The 14538-nt window shown below is 37.5% G+C and overlaps 2 non-coding genes across 2 annotated transcripts; one reads left to right on the forward strand and one right to left on the reverse strand.

The window, feature by feature from the left end:
- Positions 1 to 4599: 4599 nt before the first annotated feature.
- Positions 4600 to 4706, reverse strand: LOC112765820 (small nucleolar RNA R71). The gene has a single exon (XR_003183932.1). It is a non-coding gene; the product is annotated as a small nucleolar RNA R71 (small nucleolar RNA).
- Positions 4707 to 12962: 8256 nt separating this feature from the next.
- Positions 12963 to 13066, forward strand: LOC112767552 (small nucleolar RNA R71). The gene has a single exon (XR_003185000.1). It is a non-coding gene; the product is annotated as a small nucleolar RNA R71 (small nucleolar RNA).
- Positions 13067 to 14538: the final 1472 nt, after the last annotated feature.

The raw sequence follows: 14538 nt of genomic DNA on the forward strand, positions 1-14538 counted from the left end.
TTGGTTAAAAGTAAATTAATCTCCAAGAACGTATATGAACAAGTAGGGCTAAGATAATATTATGATTTATGAATTCCACCAATTCAAATATCAAAATGAAGCATAAACAAACTTGCAAGAAGAAAGCTCGTGAAAGCAGGGAACACGGAATTGAGCATCGAACCCTCACCGGAAGTGTATCCGCTCTAATCGCTCAAGTGTATAGGGTTTATTCACTCAATCCTCCTCTAATCATGCTTTCCAAAATTTATTTTTCACCTAACAATCAACAATTATTCAATCCATATATATATATATATATATATATATATATATATATATATATATATATATATATATATATATATATATATATATATATATGGCTAAGTGAGTTTGAAATTTGCATCTTTGATTAGCCTAAACGCTAACCAAACACATATAACAACCTATACAATTCTAATACACCACCTAGCTACTCATGATTTCCACTTTTTTTTCACATACTCACGCATTCTCTTCAATTCACATTTCATATGCGTTGTTATTATTACTTTACTTTGGGGCATTTTTGTCCTATTTTTATTGTTTTTATTTTTCTATATATTTTTCTTTCTCTATTTTTTCTCTTTTTTTAATTATATATATTTTTTTCAAATTAAAATATATACGAGAGCATCAATACATATGGTTTAAACATTTAATGCATGAGTATATACCTAATTTTTAATATTTTCAATGAAAATACAAAAACACTCTTTTACCTCAACCAATGTTCGCAGGTTTCCCACACTTAAATGATACATGATGAGCGGATAATTTATACGCTTTTTGGCATTATTTTTAGGTAGTTTTTAGTAGGATCTAGCTACTTTTAGGGATGTTTTTATTAGTTTTTATGCAAAATTCATATTTTTGGACTTTACTATGAGTTTGTGTATTTTTTTGTGATTTCAGGTATTTTCTGGTAGAAATTGAGGGACATGAGCAAAAATTTGATAGGAGGCTGACAAAGGACTGCTGATGCTGTTGGATTCTGACCTCCCTGCACTCAAAATGAATTTTCTGGAGCTACAGAACTCCAAATGGCGCGCTCTCAATGACCTTGGAAAATAGACATCTAGAGCTTTCCATCAATATATGATAGTCCATACTTTGTTCGATTTTAGACGACGCAAACTGGCGTTCAACGCCAGTTCCATGCTGTATTCTGGAGTAAAACGCCAGAAACACATTACAAACCAGAGTTAAACGCCAAAAACACATTACAACTTGGTGTTTAACTCCAAGAGAAGCCTCTGCACGTGTAAAGCTCAAGCTTAGCCCAAGCACACACCAAAGTGGGCCCGGAAGTGGATTTCTGCATTTAGACGTATTTCTGTAAACCCTAGTAACTAGTATAGTATAAATAGGACATTTTACTATTGTATTAGACATCTTTGATCTCGGTTTTAACCAGTTGTTTATCTTAGGAGACTATTGATCACATTTTGGAGGCTAGCCTCTCAGCCATGCCTGGACCATCACTTATGTATTTTTAACGGTGGAGTTTCTACACACCATAGATTAAGGTGTGGAGCTCTGCTGTACCTCGAGTATTAATGCAATTACTACTATTTTCTATTCAATTCAGCTTATTCTTGTTCTAAGATACCATTCGTACTTCAACCTGACGGATGTGATGATCCGTGACACTCATCATCATCCATCCTTATGAACGCGTGCCTGACAACCACCTCCGTTCTACAAGCGAGAGCTAGAGTGTGTATCTCTTGGATTCCTGATGCACGACGCATGGTTGCCCTCGCCTGACAACCGAGCCTTCCATTCTGTGAGATCAGAGTCTTTGTGGTATAAGCTAGAATCCATTGGCAGCATTCTTGAGAATCCGGAAAGTCTAAACCTTGTCTGTGGTATTCTGAGTAGGATTCAAGGATTGAATGACTGTGACGAGTTTCAAACTTTGCTAGTGTTGGGCGTAGTGACAAATGCAAAAGAATCACTGGATTCTATTCCGACATGATCGAGAACCGACAGATGATTAGCCATGCTGTGAGAGAGCATTTGGACCATTTTCATCGAGAGGATGGGAAGTAGCCATTGACAACGGTGATGTCCTACATACAGCTTGCCATAGAAAGGAATAAGAGTGATTGGATGAAAGCAGTAGGAAAACAGAGATTCAGAAGGAACACAGCATCTCCATACACTGATCTGAAATTTCCACCAATGATTTACATAAGTATCTCTATCTTTATTTTATGCTTTATTTGTTATTATTTTCGAAAACCATTATAACCATTTGAATCCGCCTAACTGAGATTTACAAGATGACCATAGCTTGCTTCAAACCAACAATCTCCGTGGGATCGACCCTTACTCACGTAAGGTATTACTTGGACGACCCAGTGCACTTGCTGGTTAGTTGTGCGAAATTGTGACAAAGTGTGATTCACGTTTGAGAGCACCAAGTCTATTGGCGCCATTGTTGATAATCACAATTTTGTGCACCAAGTTTTTGGCGTCGTTGCCGAGGATTGTTCGAGTTTGGACAACTGACGGTTCATCTTGTTGCTCAGATTAGGTAATTTTCTTTTCTTTTCAAAAAGTTTTCAAAAATCTTTCAAATTTTTCTTCTTTTTTTTGTTTTTCCAAAAGAAATTTTCAAAAAAAAAAACCAAAAAAAATAAAATCATAAAAACTAAAAATATTTTGTGTTTCTTGTTTGAGTCTAGAGTCAATTTTTAAGTTTGGTGTCAATTGCATCTTTTTAATTTTCTCAAAAATTTTTGAAAATTCATGCATGGTGTTCTTCATGATCTTCAAGTTGTTCTTGGTAAGTCTTCTTGTTTGATCTTCATATTTTCTTGTTTTGTGTCTTTGGTTGTTTTTCATATGCATTTTTGCATTCATAGTGTCTAAACACGAAAAATTTCTAAGTTTAGTGTCTTGCATGTTTTTCTTTTCTTGAAAATTTTTCAAAAATAAGTCTTGATGTTCATCTTGATCTTCAAAGTGTTCTTGGTATTCATCTTGACATTCATAGTGTTCTTGCATGCATCATGTGTTTTGATTCATAATTTTCATGTTGTGAGTCATTTTTGTGTTTTTCTCTCTCATCATTAAAAATTCAAAAATAAAAAATATATCTTTTCCTTATTTTACTCAAAATTTCGAAATCTTTAGGTTGACTTAGTCAAAAATTTTTAAAATAAGTTGTTTCTTGTTAGTCAAGTCAAGATTTCAATTTTAAAAATCCTATCTTTTCAAAATCTTTTTCAAAAATCAAATCTTTTTCATTTTTCTTATTATTTTTCAAAAATTTTAAAAATTAATTTTAAAAATCTTTTTCTTAATTTTATTTCATGATTTTCAAAAACTTTACTAACAATTAATGTGATTGATTCAAAAATTTGAAGTTTGTTACTTTCTTGTTAAGAAAGGTTCAATCTTTGAATTCTAGAATCATATCTTTTAGTTTCTTGTTAGTCAAGTAATCAATTTTAATTTTAAAAATCAAATCTTTTTCAAAATATCTTTTCAATCATATCTTTTTAATCATATCTTTTTCAAATCATATCTTTTTCAAAATCAATTTCAAAATCTTTTCTAACTTCTTATCTTTTCAAAATTGAATTTCAAATCTTTTTCAACTAACTAATTGACTTTTTGTTTGTTTCTTATCTTTTTCAAAACCATCTAACTACTTTTCTCTCTCTAATTTTCGAAAATTCCTCACTCTTTTTCAAAAGTTTTTTTAATTAACTAATTGTTTCAAATTTTAATTTTTATTTTTACTTCTTCTCTTAATTTTTGAAAATCACTAACTATTTTTCAAAAACAATTTTCAAATTTCTCTCTCTCTCTCTCTCTCTCTCTCTCTCTCTCTCATTTTCTTCTATTTATTTATTTAATTACTAACACTATTCTCTTCATCTTAAAAAGTTGAACCCCATCTTCTTCTCTGTGTTCGAATTTTTCTCTTCTCCTTCTTCTATTCTTTTCTTCTTCTACTCACATAATGGAATCTCTATATTGTGACATAGAGGATTCCTCTTCTCTCTTTGTTTTCTTCTCTTTCATATAAGCATGAACAAGGAAAAAGGCATTCTTGTTGAAGCTGATCTTGAACCTGAAAGGACCTTGAAGAGGAAGCTAAGAGCAGCTAAAGCACAATACTTTGAAGAAGACCTAACTGAAATTTTCGAACAGGAAAAGGATATGGCAGCCGAACCCAACAACAACAATGCAAGGAAGGTGCTTGGTGACTTTACTGTACCAAATTCCAAATTACATGGAAGAAGCATCTCAATCCCTGCCATTGAAGCAAACAATTTTGAGCTAAAGCCTCAATTAGTTTCTCTAATGCAACATAATTGCAATTTTTATGGACTTCCATCAGAAGATTCTTTTCAATTTTTAACTGAATTCTTGCAGATCTATGATACTGTTAAGACCAATGGGGTTGATCCTGAGGTCTACAGGCTTATGCTTTTCCCTTTTGCTGTAAGAGACAGAGCTAGAGTATGGTTGGACTCTCAACCTAAAGATAGCCTAAACTCTTGGGATAAGCTGGTCACAGCCTTCTTGGCCAAGTTCTTTCCTCCTCAAAAGCTGAGTAAGATTAGAGTGGATGTTCAAACCTTTAAGCAAAAAGATGGTGAATCCCTCTATGAAGCTTGGGAAAGATACAAGCATTTGACCAAAAAGTGTCCTTCTGACATGCTTTTAGAATGGACCATCCTGGATATATTCTATGATGGTTTGTCTGAATTGTCTAAGATGTCATTGGACTATTCTGCAGGTGGATCTATTCACCTAAAGAAAACACCTGCAGAAGCTCAGGAACTCATTGACATGGTTGCAAATAACCAATTCATGTACACCTCTGAGAGAAATCCTGTGAGTAATGGGACACCTCAGAAGAGGGGAGTTCTTGAAATTGATGCTCTGAATGCCATATTGGCTCAGAACAAAATATTGACTCAGCAAGTCAACATGATTTCTCAGAGTCTGAATGGATTGCAAAATGCATCCAATAGTACTAAAGAGGCATCTTCTGAAGAAGAAGCTTATGATCCTGAGAACCCTGCAATGGCAGAGGTGAATTACATGGGTGAACCCTATGGAAAGACCTACAATTCCTCATGGAGAAATCATCCAAATTTCTCATGGAAGGATCAACCAAAGCCTCAACAAGGCTTTAATAATGGTGGAAGAAACAGGTTTAGCAATAGCAAGCCTTTTCCATCATCTTCTTAGCAACAAACAGAGAATTCTGAGCAGAGTCCCTCTAGCTTAGCAAACATAGTCTCTGATCTATCTAAGGCCACTTTAAGTTTCATGAGTGAAACAAGGTCCTCCATTAGAAATTTGGAGGCACAAGTGGGTCAGATGAGTAAGAAAATCACTAAAACTCCTCCTAGTACTCTCCCAAGCAATACAGAAGAGAATCCAAAAAGAGAGTGCAAGGCCATTGATATAATCAATATGGCCGAATGTACAAGGGAGGAGAAGGACATGAATCCCAATGAGGAAGACCTCATGGGACGTCTCCCAGACAAGAAGGAGTTCCCTATTGAGGATCTAAAGGAATCTGAGGCTCATATAGAGATCATAGAGATTCTATTAAACCTTCTTCTGCCATTCATGAGCTCTAAGAACTATTCTTTCTCTGAAGAGGATGAAGATGTAACTAAAGAGCAAGTTGCTCAATATCTAGGAGCCATCATGAAGCTGAATGCCAAGTTGTTTGGTAATGAGACTTAGGAAAGTGAACCTCCCTTGCTCATTAGTGAACTAGATACATGGGTTCAACAAACTCTACCTCAAAAGAAACAAGATCCTGGTAAATTCTTAATACCCTGTACCATAGGCACCATGACCTTTGAGAAGGCTCTGTGTGACCTGGGGTCAGGCATAAATCTTATGCCACTCTCTGTAATGGAGAAACTAGGGATCTTTGAGGTACAGGCTGCCACATTCTCATTAGAGATGGAAGACAAGTCAATAAGACAAGCTTATGGATTGGTAGAGGACGTGTTAGTGAATGTTAAAGGCCTTTACATCCCTGCTGATTTCATAATCTTAGACACTAGAAAGGATGAGGATGAATGCATCATCCTTGGAAGACCCTTCCTAGCCACGGCAGGAGCTGTGATTGATGTTGACAGAGGAGAGCTAGTCCTTCAATTGAATGGGGACTACCTTGTGTTTAAAGCTCAAGGATCTTCCTCTGCAACCATGGAGAGTGGTGGACGAATTTGTGATCTACGTTCTTTGGATTTTGAATGAAAGCTTTATTATGGCACTGGTTGAATTCACAACTCCGTTCAACTAACCAGCAAGTGTACTGGGTCGTCCAAGTAATAAACCTTACGTGAGTAAGGGTCGATCCCACAGAGATTGTTGGTATGAAGCAAGCTATGGTCACCTTGTAAATCTCAGTCAGGCAGATTAAAGGGTAATTGTGATTATTGGAATAAATAATAAACAAAAAGGAATAATAAAAGGGATAGAAGACTTATGCAGATTCATTGGTGGGAATTTCAGATAAGCGAATGGAGATGCTGCATGGCTCAAGGACGCCTGCTCTCCTACTGCTTCTACTCAATCCTTCCTACTCCCTTCCATGGCAAGCTTTGTATAGGGGTTCACCATCAGCTGTGGCTACTTTCATCCTCTCGGGAAAATGATCCTATGCGGTTGTCAGTCGCACGGCTAATCGTCTGGAGGCATCACCCATGGTTGTGGTTACATCCCATCCTCGCAGTGAAAACTAATGCTCACGCACTCTGTCACAGTACGGCTAATCACCGGTTGGTTCCCGCTCCTACTGGAATAGAATCCCTTGATTCTTTTGCGTCTGTCACTAACGCCCAGCAGGTTACAAGTTTGAAGCACGTCACAGTCATTCATTACCGGAATCCTACTCGGAATACCACAGACAAGGTTAGACTTTCCGGATTCCCAGGATCCTACTCGGAATACCACAGACAAGGTGAGACTTTCCGGATCCTCATAAATTCCGCCATCTATCTAGCTTATACCACGAAGATTCTGTTGGGGAATCTCAGAGATACGCATTCAAGCTCTGTTGCATGTAGAACGGAAGTGGTTGTCAATCACGCGCGTTCATATGTGAGAATGATAATGAGGGTAATCTGACTCATAACATTCATCATGTTCTTGGGTACGAATGAATATCTTGGAATAAGAATAAGAGAGATTTGAATAAAAGATAATAGAATTTCATTAATACTCGAGGTACAGCAGAGCTCCACACCCTTAATCTATGGTGTGCAGAAACTCCACCGTTGAAAATACATAAGCAAAGGGTTCAGGCATGGCCGAATGGCCAGCCCCCTAAAACGTGATCAATAGCCTCTTAGGATGAAGAATAAAACAAAACTGAGACCAAAGATGTCTAATACAATAGTTAAATGTCCTATTTATACCAGACTAGCTACTAGGGTTTACATGAGTAAGTAATTGATGCATAAATCCACTTCCGGGGCCCACTTGGTGTATGTTTGGGCTGAGCTTGATCAATCCACGAGCTAAGGCATCTCTTGGAGTTGAACTCCGAGTTTTGACGTGTTTTGGGCGTTCAACTCCGGATAATGACGTTTTTCTGGCGTTTAACTCCAGACAGCAGCATGTACTTGGCGTTCAACGCCAAGTTACGTCGTCATTCTTCGAATAAAGTATGGACTATTATATATTGCTGGAAAGCCCTGGATGTCTACTTTTCAACGCCGTTGAGAGCGTGCCAATTGGAGTTCTGTAGCTCCAGAAAATCCATTTCGAGTGCAGGGAGGTCAGATTCCAACAGCATCAGCAGTCCTTTTGTCAGCCTTCTTCAGAGTTTTGCTCAAATCCCTCAATTTCAGTCAGAATTTACCTGAAATCACAGAAAAACACAAAAACTCATAGTAAAGTCCAGAAATGTGAATTTAACATAAAAACTAATGAAAACATCCCTAAAAGTAGCTCAAACTCACTAAAAACTATATAAAAACAATGCCAAAAAGCGTATAAATTATCCGCTCATCACAACACCAAACTTAAATTGTTGCTTGTCCCCAAGCAACTGAAAATCAAATAGGATAAAGAAGAGAATATACTATAAATTCCAGAATATCAATGAATATTAATTTAATTAGATGAGCGGGACTTGTAGCTTTTTGCTTCTGAACAGTTTTGGCATCTCACTTTTTCCTTTGAAGTTTAGAGTGATTGGCTTCTCTGGGAACTTAGAATTTCAGATAGTGTTATTGACTTTCCTAGTTAAGCATGTTGATTCTTGAACACAGCTACTTATGAGTCTTGGCTGTGGCCCTAAGCACTTTGTCTTCCAGTATTACCACCGGATACACAAATGCCACAGACACATGACTGGGTGAACCTTTTCAGATTGTGACTCAGCTTTGCTAGAGTCCCCAGTTAGTGGTGTCCAGAGCTCTTAAGCACACTCTTTTGGATCACGACTTTAACCACTCAGTCTCAAGCTTTTCACTTGGACCTTCATGACACAAGCACATGGTTAGAGACAGCTTGATTTAGCCGCTTAGGCCTGGATTTAACTTCCTTGGGCCCTCCTATCCATTGATGCTCAAAGCCTTGGATCCTTGCTACCCTTGCCTTTTGGTTTTAAGGGCTATTGGCTTTTTCTGCTTGCTTTTTCTTTCTATTTTTTTTTTCGCACAAGCTTTTGCTTTTCACTGCTTTTTCTTGCTTCAAGAATCAATTCATGAATTTTTCAGTTCATCAATAACATTTCTCTTTGTTCATCATTCTTTCAAGAGCCAACAATTTTAACACTCATAAACAACAAGATCAAAAATATGCACTGTTCAAGCATTCATTCAGAAAACAAAAAGTATTGCCACCACATCAATATAATTAAATTAAATTCAAGGATAAATTCAAAATTCATGTACTTCTTGTTCTTTTGAATTAAAACATTTTTCATTTAAGAGAAGTGAAGGATTAATGGATTTTATTCATAGCTTTAAGGCATGGTTACATACTAATGATCATGAAGTAAAGACACAAAACATAGATAAACATAATACTAAAAAAAATCGAAAACAGAAAGAAATAAAGAACAAGGAATGAATCCACCTCTAGTGGCGTCTTCTTCTTGAAGGACCAATGATGTTCTTCAACTCTTCTATGTCCCTTCCTTGCCTTTGTTGCTCCTCCCTCATTGCTCTTTGATCTTCTCTTATTTCTTGGAGAGTGAGGGCGTGTTCATGGTGTTCCACCCTTAATTGTTCCACATTATGGCTCAAATCTTCTAAGGAGGTGCTGAGTTGCTCCCAATAGGTGTTGGGAGGAAAGTGCATTCCTTGAGGCATTTGTTGATGATGAACTCCCTCATGTTCTTCTTGAGGGCCGTGAGGAACTTCTCTTGTTTGCTCCATCCTTTTCTTGGTGATGGGCTTGTCTTCTTCAATGGAGACATCTCCATCTATGATAACTCCAGCTGAGTAACATAGATGACATATAAGGTGGGGGAAGGCTAGCCGTGCCATGTATGAAGGCTTGTCAGCTATTTTGTAGAGTTCATTGGAGATGACTTCATGAACTTCCACTTCCTCTCCAATCATGATGCTATGAATCATGATGGCCCGATCCACAGTAACTTCAGATCGGTTGCTTGTAGGGATGATGGATCTTTGGATGAACTCCAACCATCCTCTGGCTACAGGCTTGAGGTCCAGTCTTCTTAGTTTGACCGGTTTGCCTTTGGAGTCTATTCTCCATTGGGCGCCTTCCACACATATATCCCTTAGGACTTGGTCCAACCTTTGATTAAAGTTGACTCTTCTTGTGTAGGGGCGTTCATCACCTTGCATCATGGGTAGATGGAATGCCAACCTCACATTTTCCGGACTGAAATCTAAGTATTTCCCCCGAACCATTGTGATATAGTTCTTTGGATTCGGGTTCATACTTTGATCATGGTTCCTAGTGATCCATGCATTGGCATAGAACTCTTGAACCATCAATATTCCGACTTGTTGCATGGGGTTGGTTATGACTTCCCAACCTCTTCTTTGGATTTCATGTCGGATTTCCGGATACTCATTCTTTTTGAGCTTGAAAGGGACCTCGGGGATCACCTTCTTCTTTGCCACAACATTATACAAGTGGTCTTGATGGCTTTTGGAAATGAATCTTTCCTTCTCCCATGACTCGGAGGTGGAAGCTTTTGCCTTCCCTTTTCCTTTTCTTGAGGAAATTCCGGTCTTAGGTGCCATTGATGGTGATGAAAAACAAAAAGCTTAGGCTTTTTACCACACCAAACTTAAAACTTGCTCGTCCTCGAGCAAGAAAGAAAAGAAGAGTAGAAGAAGAAGAAGAGAATATGGTAGAGAGGGAGAGAAGTGGGTTCGGCTATGTGGGAGAAGAAAGGGGTTGTGTTGTGTGAAAATGAAGAAGAATGGAAGGGTATTTATAGGGAGAGGGGAGGGTTAGGTTTCGGCCATTTTGGGTGGGAATGGGTGGGAAATTGAATTTGAATGTTATGGAGGTAGGTGGGGTTTATGGGGAAGAGTGGGTTGATGTGAATGGTGAATGGGGTAATTGGGAAGAGGGAGTGAGGTGATTGATGAAGGTTTTTGGGAAGTGTGACATTGAAAATGAGATTTGGATTAGGAGAGTGTGATTAGGATTGAAAGAGAAGGTGGGAATATGGTAGGTGGGGATCCTGTGGGGTCCACAGATCCTGAGGTGGGGATCCTGTGGGGTCCACAGATCCTGAGGTGAAAAGAAATACCATTCCTTCACCCTATAGGCATGTAAATTGCCTTCATGCATCATTCTGGCGTTCAAACGCCCATTGGTGCATGTTCTGGGCGTTGAACGCCCATGTAATGCTTGTTTCTGGCGTTGAACGCCAGTTTCAAGCTTGTTTCTGGCGTTCAGCGCCAGTTTGTCCTCTGTGTGCACATCCTGGCGTTAAACGCCAGGTTGTTGCTTGTTTTGGGCGTTCAGCGCCAGAAAGATGCTCTGTTCTGGCGTTGAACGCCAGCCAGATGCATCTTACTGGCGTTGAACGCCAGTCTGCGCTGCCTCCAGGGTGAACAATTTTTTTCTTCTATTTTTGACTCTGTTTTTAATTTTTTTGATTTTTTTCGTGACTTCTCATGATCATGTACCTAATTAAACACAAAAATAACAAAGAAACAAAATAAAATAAAATTAGATAAATAAAATTGGGTTGCCTCCCAACAAGCGCTTCTTTAATGTCAATAGCTTGACAGTGGCTCTCATGGAGCCACAAGATGATCAGGTCAATTTTAGTGTGTGGTCTCCACACCAAACTTAGAGTTTGGATATGGAGTTTGAACACCAAACTTAGAGTTTGGTTGTGGCCTCACAACACCAAACTTAGAGTTTGACTGTGTGGGCTCTTCTTGACTCTGAACTGAGAGAAGCTCTTCATGCTTACTCTCTTTTGTCACAGAGGGATGGCCATGTGCCTTAAACACAAGGTAGTCCCCATTCAATTGAAGGACTAACTCACCTCTGTTGACATCTATCACAGCTTCTGCTGTGGCTAGGAAAGGTCTTCCTAGGATGATGGATTCATCATCTTCCTTCCTAGTGTCTAGGATTATGAAATCAGCAGGGATGTAAAGGCCTTTAACCTTTACTAGCACGTCCTCTACTATTCCATAAGCTTGTCTCATTGACTTATCTGCCAATTGTAATGAGAACAAGGCAGGTTGTACCTCAATGATTCCCAGCTTCTCCATTACAGAGAGTGGCATCAGATTTATCCCTGACCCAAGATCACATAGAGCTTTTTCAAAGCTCATGGTGCCAATGGTGCAGGGTATTAAGAACTTGCCAGGATCTTGTTTCTTTTGAGGTAGAGTTTTCTGAATCCAAGTATCTAGTTCACTAATGAGCAAGGGAGGTTCACTTTCCCAAGTCTCATTACCAAACAGCTTGGCATTCAGCTTCATGATAGCTCCTAAATATTGAGCAACTTGCTCTCCAGTCACATCTTCATCCTCTTCAGAGGATGAAAATTCTTCAGAGCTCATGAATGGCAGAAGGAGATTTAATGGAATCTCTATGGTCTCTGTATGAGTCTCAGATTCCTCAGGATCCTTAATAGGAAACTCCTTCTTGCTTGAAGGACATCCCAGGAGGTCTTCCTCACTAGGATTTTCGTCCTCCTCCTCCCTATGCATTCGGCCACTTTGATTAAATCAATGGCCTTGCACTCTCCTTTTGGATTCTCTTCTGTATTGCTTGGGAGAACACTGGGAGGAGTTTCAATGACTTTCTTACTCAGCTGGCCTACTTGTGCTTCCAGATTTCTGATGGAAGATCTGGTTTCATTCATGAAACTGAAAGTGGCCTTTGACAGATCAGAGACTATATTGGCTAAATTAGAAGTGTTTTGTTCAGAATTCTCTGTCTGTTGCTGAGAAGATGATGGATATGGCTTACTATTGTTCAGCCTATTGCGTCCACCATTATTAAAGCCTTGTTGAGGCTTTTGTTGATCCTTCCAAGAGAAATTTGGATGATTTCTCCATGATGGATTATAGGTGTTTCCATAAGGTTCACCCATGTAATTAACCTCTGCCATGGCAGGGTTCTCAGGATCATAAGCTTCTTCAGAAGCTGCCTCTCTAGCACTATTGGATGCATGTTGCAATCCATTCAGATTCTGAGAGATTATGTTGACCTGTTGAGTCAACATTTTGTTCTGAGCCAATATGGCATTCAGAGCATCAATTTCAAGAACTCCTTTCTTCTGAGGTATCCCATTATTCACGGAATTCCTCTCAGAGGTATACATGAATTGGTTGTTTGCAACCATGTCAATGAGTTCTTGAGCCTCTTCAGGCGTTTTCTTCAGGTGAATAGATCCACCTGCAGAATGGTCCAATGACATTTTCGAAAATTCAGAGAGACCATAATAGAATATATCTAATAGGGTCCATTCTGAAAACATGTCAGATGGACATCTTTTGGTCAACTGCTTGTATCTTTCCCAAGCTTCATAGAGGGATTCACCATCTTTTTGTTTGAAGGTTTGAACATCCACTCTCAGCTTGCTCAGCTTTTGAGGAGGAAAGAATTTATCCAAGAAAGCAGTGACTAGCTTATCCCAGGAGTCCAGGCTATCCTTAGGTTGTGAATCCAACCATATTCTAGCTCTGTCTCTTACAGCAAAAGGGAAAAGCATGAGTCTGTAGACTTCAGGATTAACTCCATTTGTCTTTACAGTCTCACAGATCTGCAAGAACTCAGTTAAAAACTGATAAGGATCTTCAGATGGAAGTCCATAAAACTTGCAGTTTTGTTGCATTAATGCAACTAGTTGAGGCTTAAGCTCAAAGTTATTGGCTCCAATGGCAGGAATGGAGATGCTTCTTCCATCAAACTTGGACGTTGGCTTTGTGAAGTCACCAAGCATTCTCCTTGCATTATTATTATTATTATTTTCTGCTGCCATCTCCTTCTCTTGTTCGAAAATTTCTGAAAGGTTATTTCTGGATTGTTGTAATTTAGCTTCTCTTAATTTCTCTTCAGAGTCCTTTCAGGTTCTGGATCAACTTCAACAAGAGTGCCCTTTTCCCTGTTCCTGCTCATATGAAAGAGAAGAAAACAAGAAAAGAAAGAGGAATCCTCTATGTCACAGTATAGAGATTCCTTTATGTTAGTAGAAGAAGAAAGGGGTTAGAAGAATGGAGATGGGGATTCGGATTTTTGGATGAAGAGAGGTGAAGAGAAGTGTTAGTAATTAAATAATAAATAGAATAAGAGAAGAGAGAGAAATTTTCGAAAATAATTTTTGAAAAAGAGGTTAGTAATTTTCAAAAATCAAAGACAAAATATAATTAAAATTAAAATTTAAAACAAAAGAATTTTTGAAAAAGAGAGGGAGGTAATTTCGAAAATTAGAGAGGAAAAAGTAGTTAGGTGGTTTTGAAAAAGATAAGAAACAAACAAAAAGTTAGTTAGTTGATTGAAAAAGATTTGAAATCAAATTTTGAAAAAGATAAGAGGATAAGAAGTTAGATAAGATATTTTGAAATCAAATTTTGAAAAAGATAAAATTTTTGAAAAAGATAAGATAAAGATAAAAAGATAAGATAAAAATTTTAATAAAAGATATTTTGAAAAAGATTTAATTTTTAAAAAGACTCAACTAACAAGAAACTACAAGATAAGATTCTAGAACTTAAAGATTGAACCTTTCTTAACAAGAAAGTAACAAACTTCAAATTTTTGAACCAATCACATTAATTGTTGGCTAATTTCGAAAATTTGATATAAAGATAAGAAAAAGATTTTGAAAATATTTTGAAAAAGATTTTTGAAATTTTCGAAATTTATAAAAAATGAAAAAGATATGATTTTTGAAAAAGATTTTGAAAAGATAAGATTTTTAAAATTGAAATTTTGACTTGACTTGTAAGAAACAACTAATTTTGAAAATTTTTGACCAAGTCAACCCAGAATTTCGAAATTTGGAGGAAAATAAGGAAAAGATAATTTTTTGATTTTTGATATTTAATTATA

The sequence above is a fragment of the Arachis hypogaea genome, chromosome 2 (assembly GCF_003086295.3).
Source record: "Arachis hypogaea cultivar Tifrunner chromosome 2, arahy.Tifrunner.gnm2.J5K5, whole genome shotgun sequence".
Classification (NCBI taxonomy): Eukaryota; Viridiplantae; Streptophyta; class Magnoliopsida; order Fabales; family Fabaceae; genus Arachis; species Arachis hypogaea.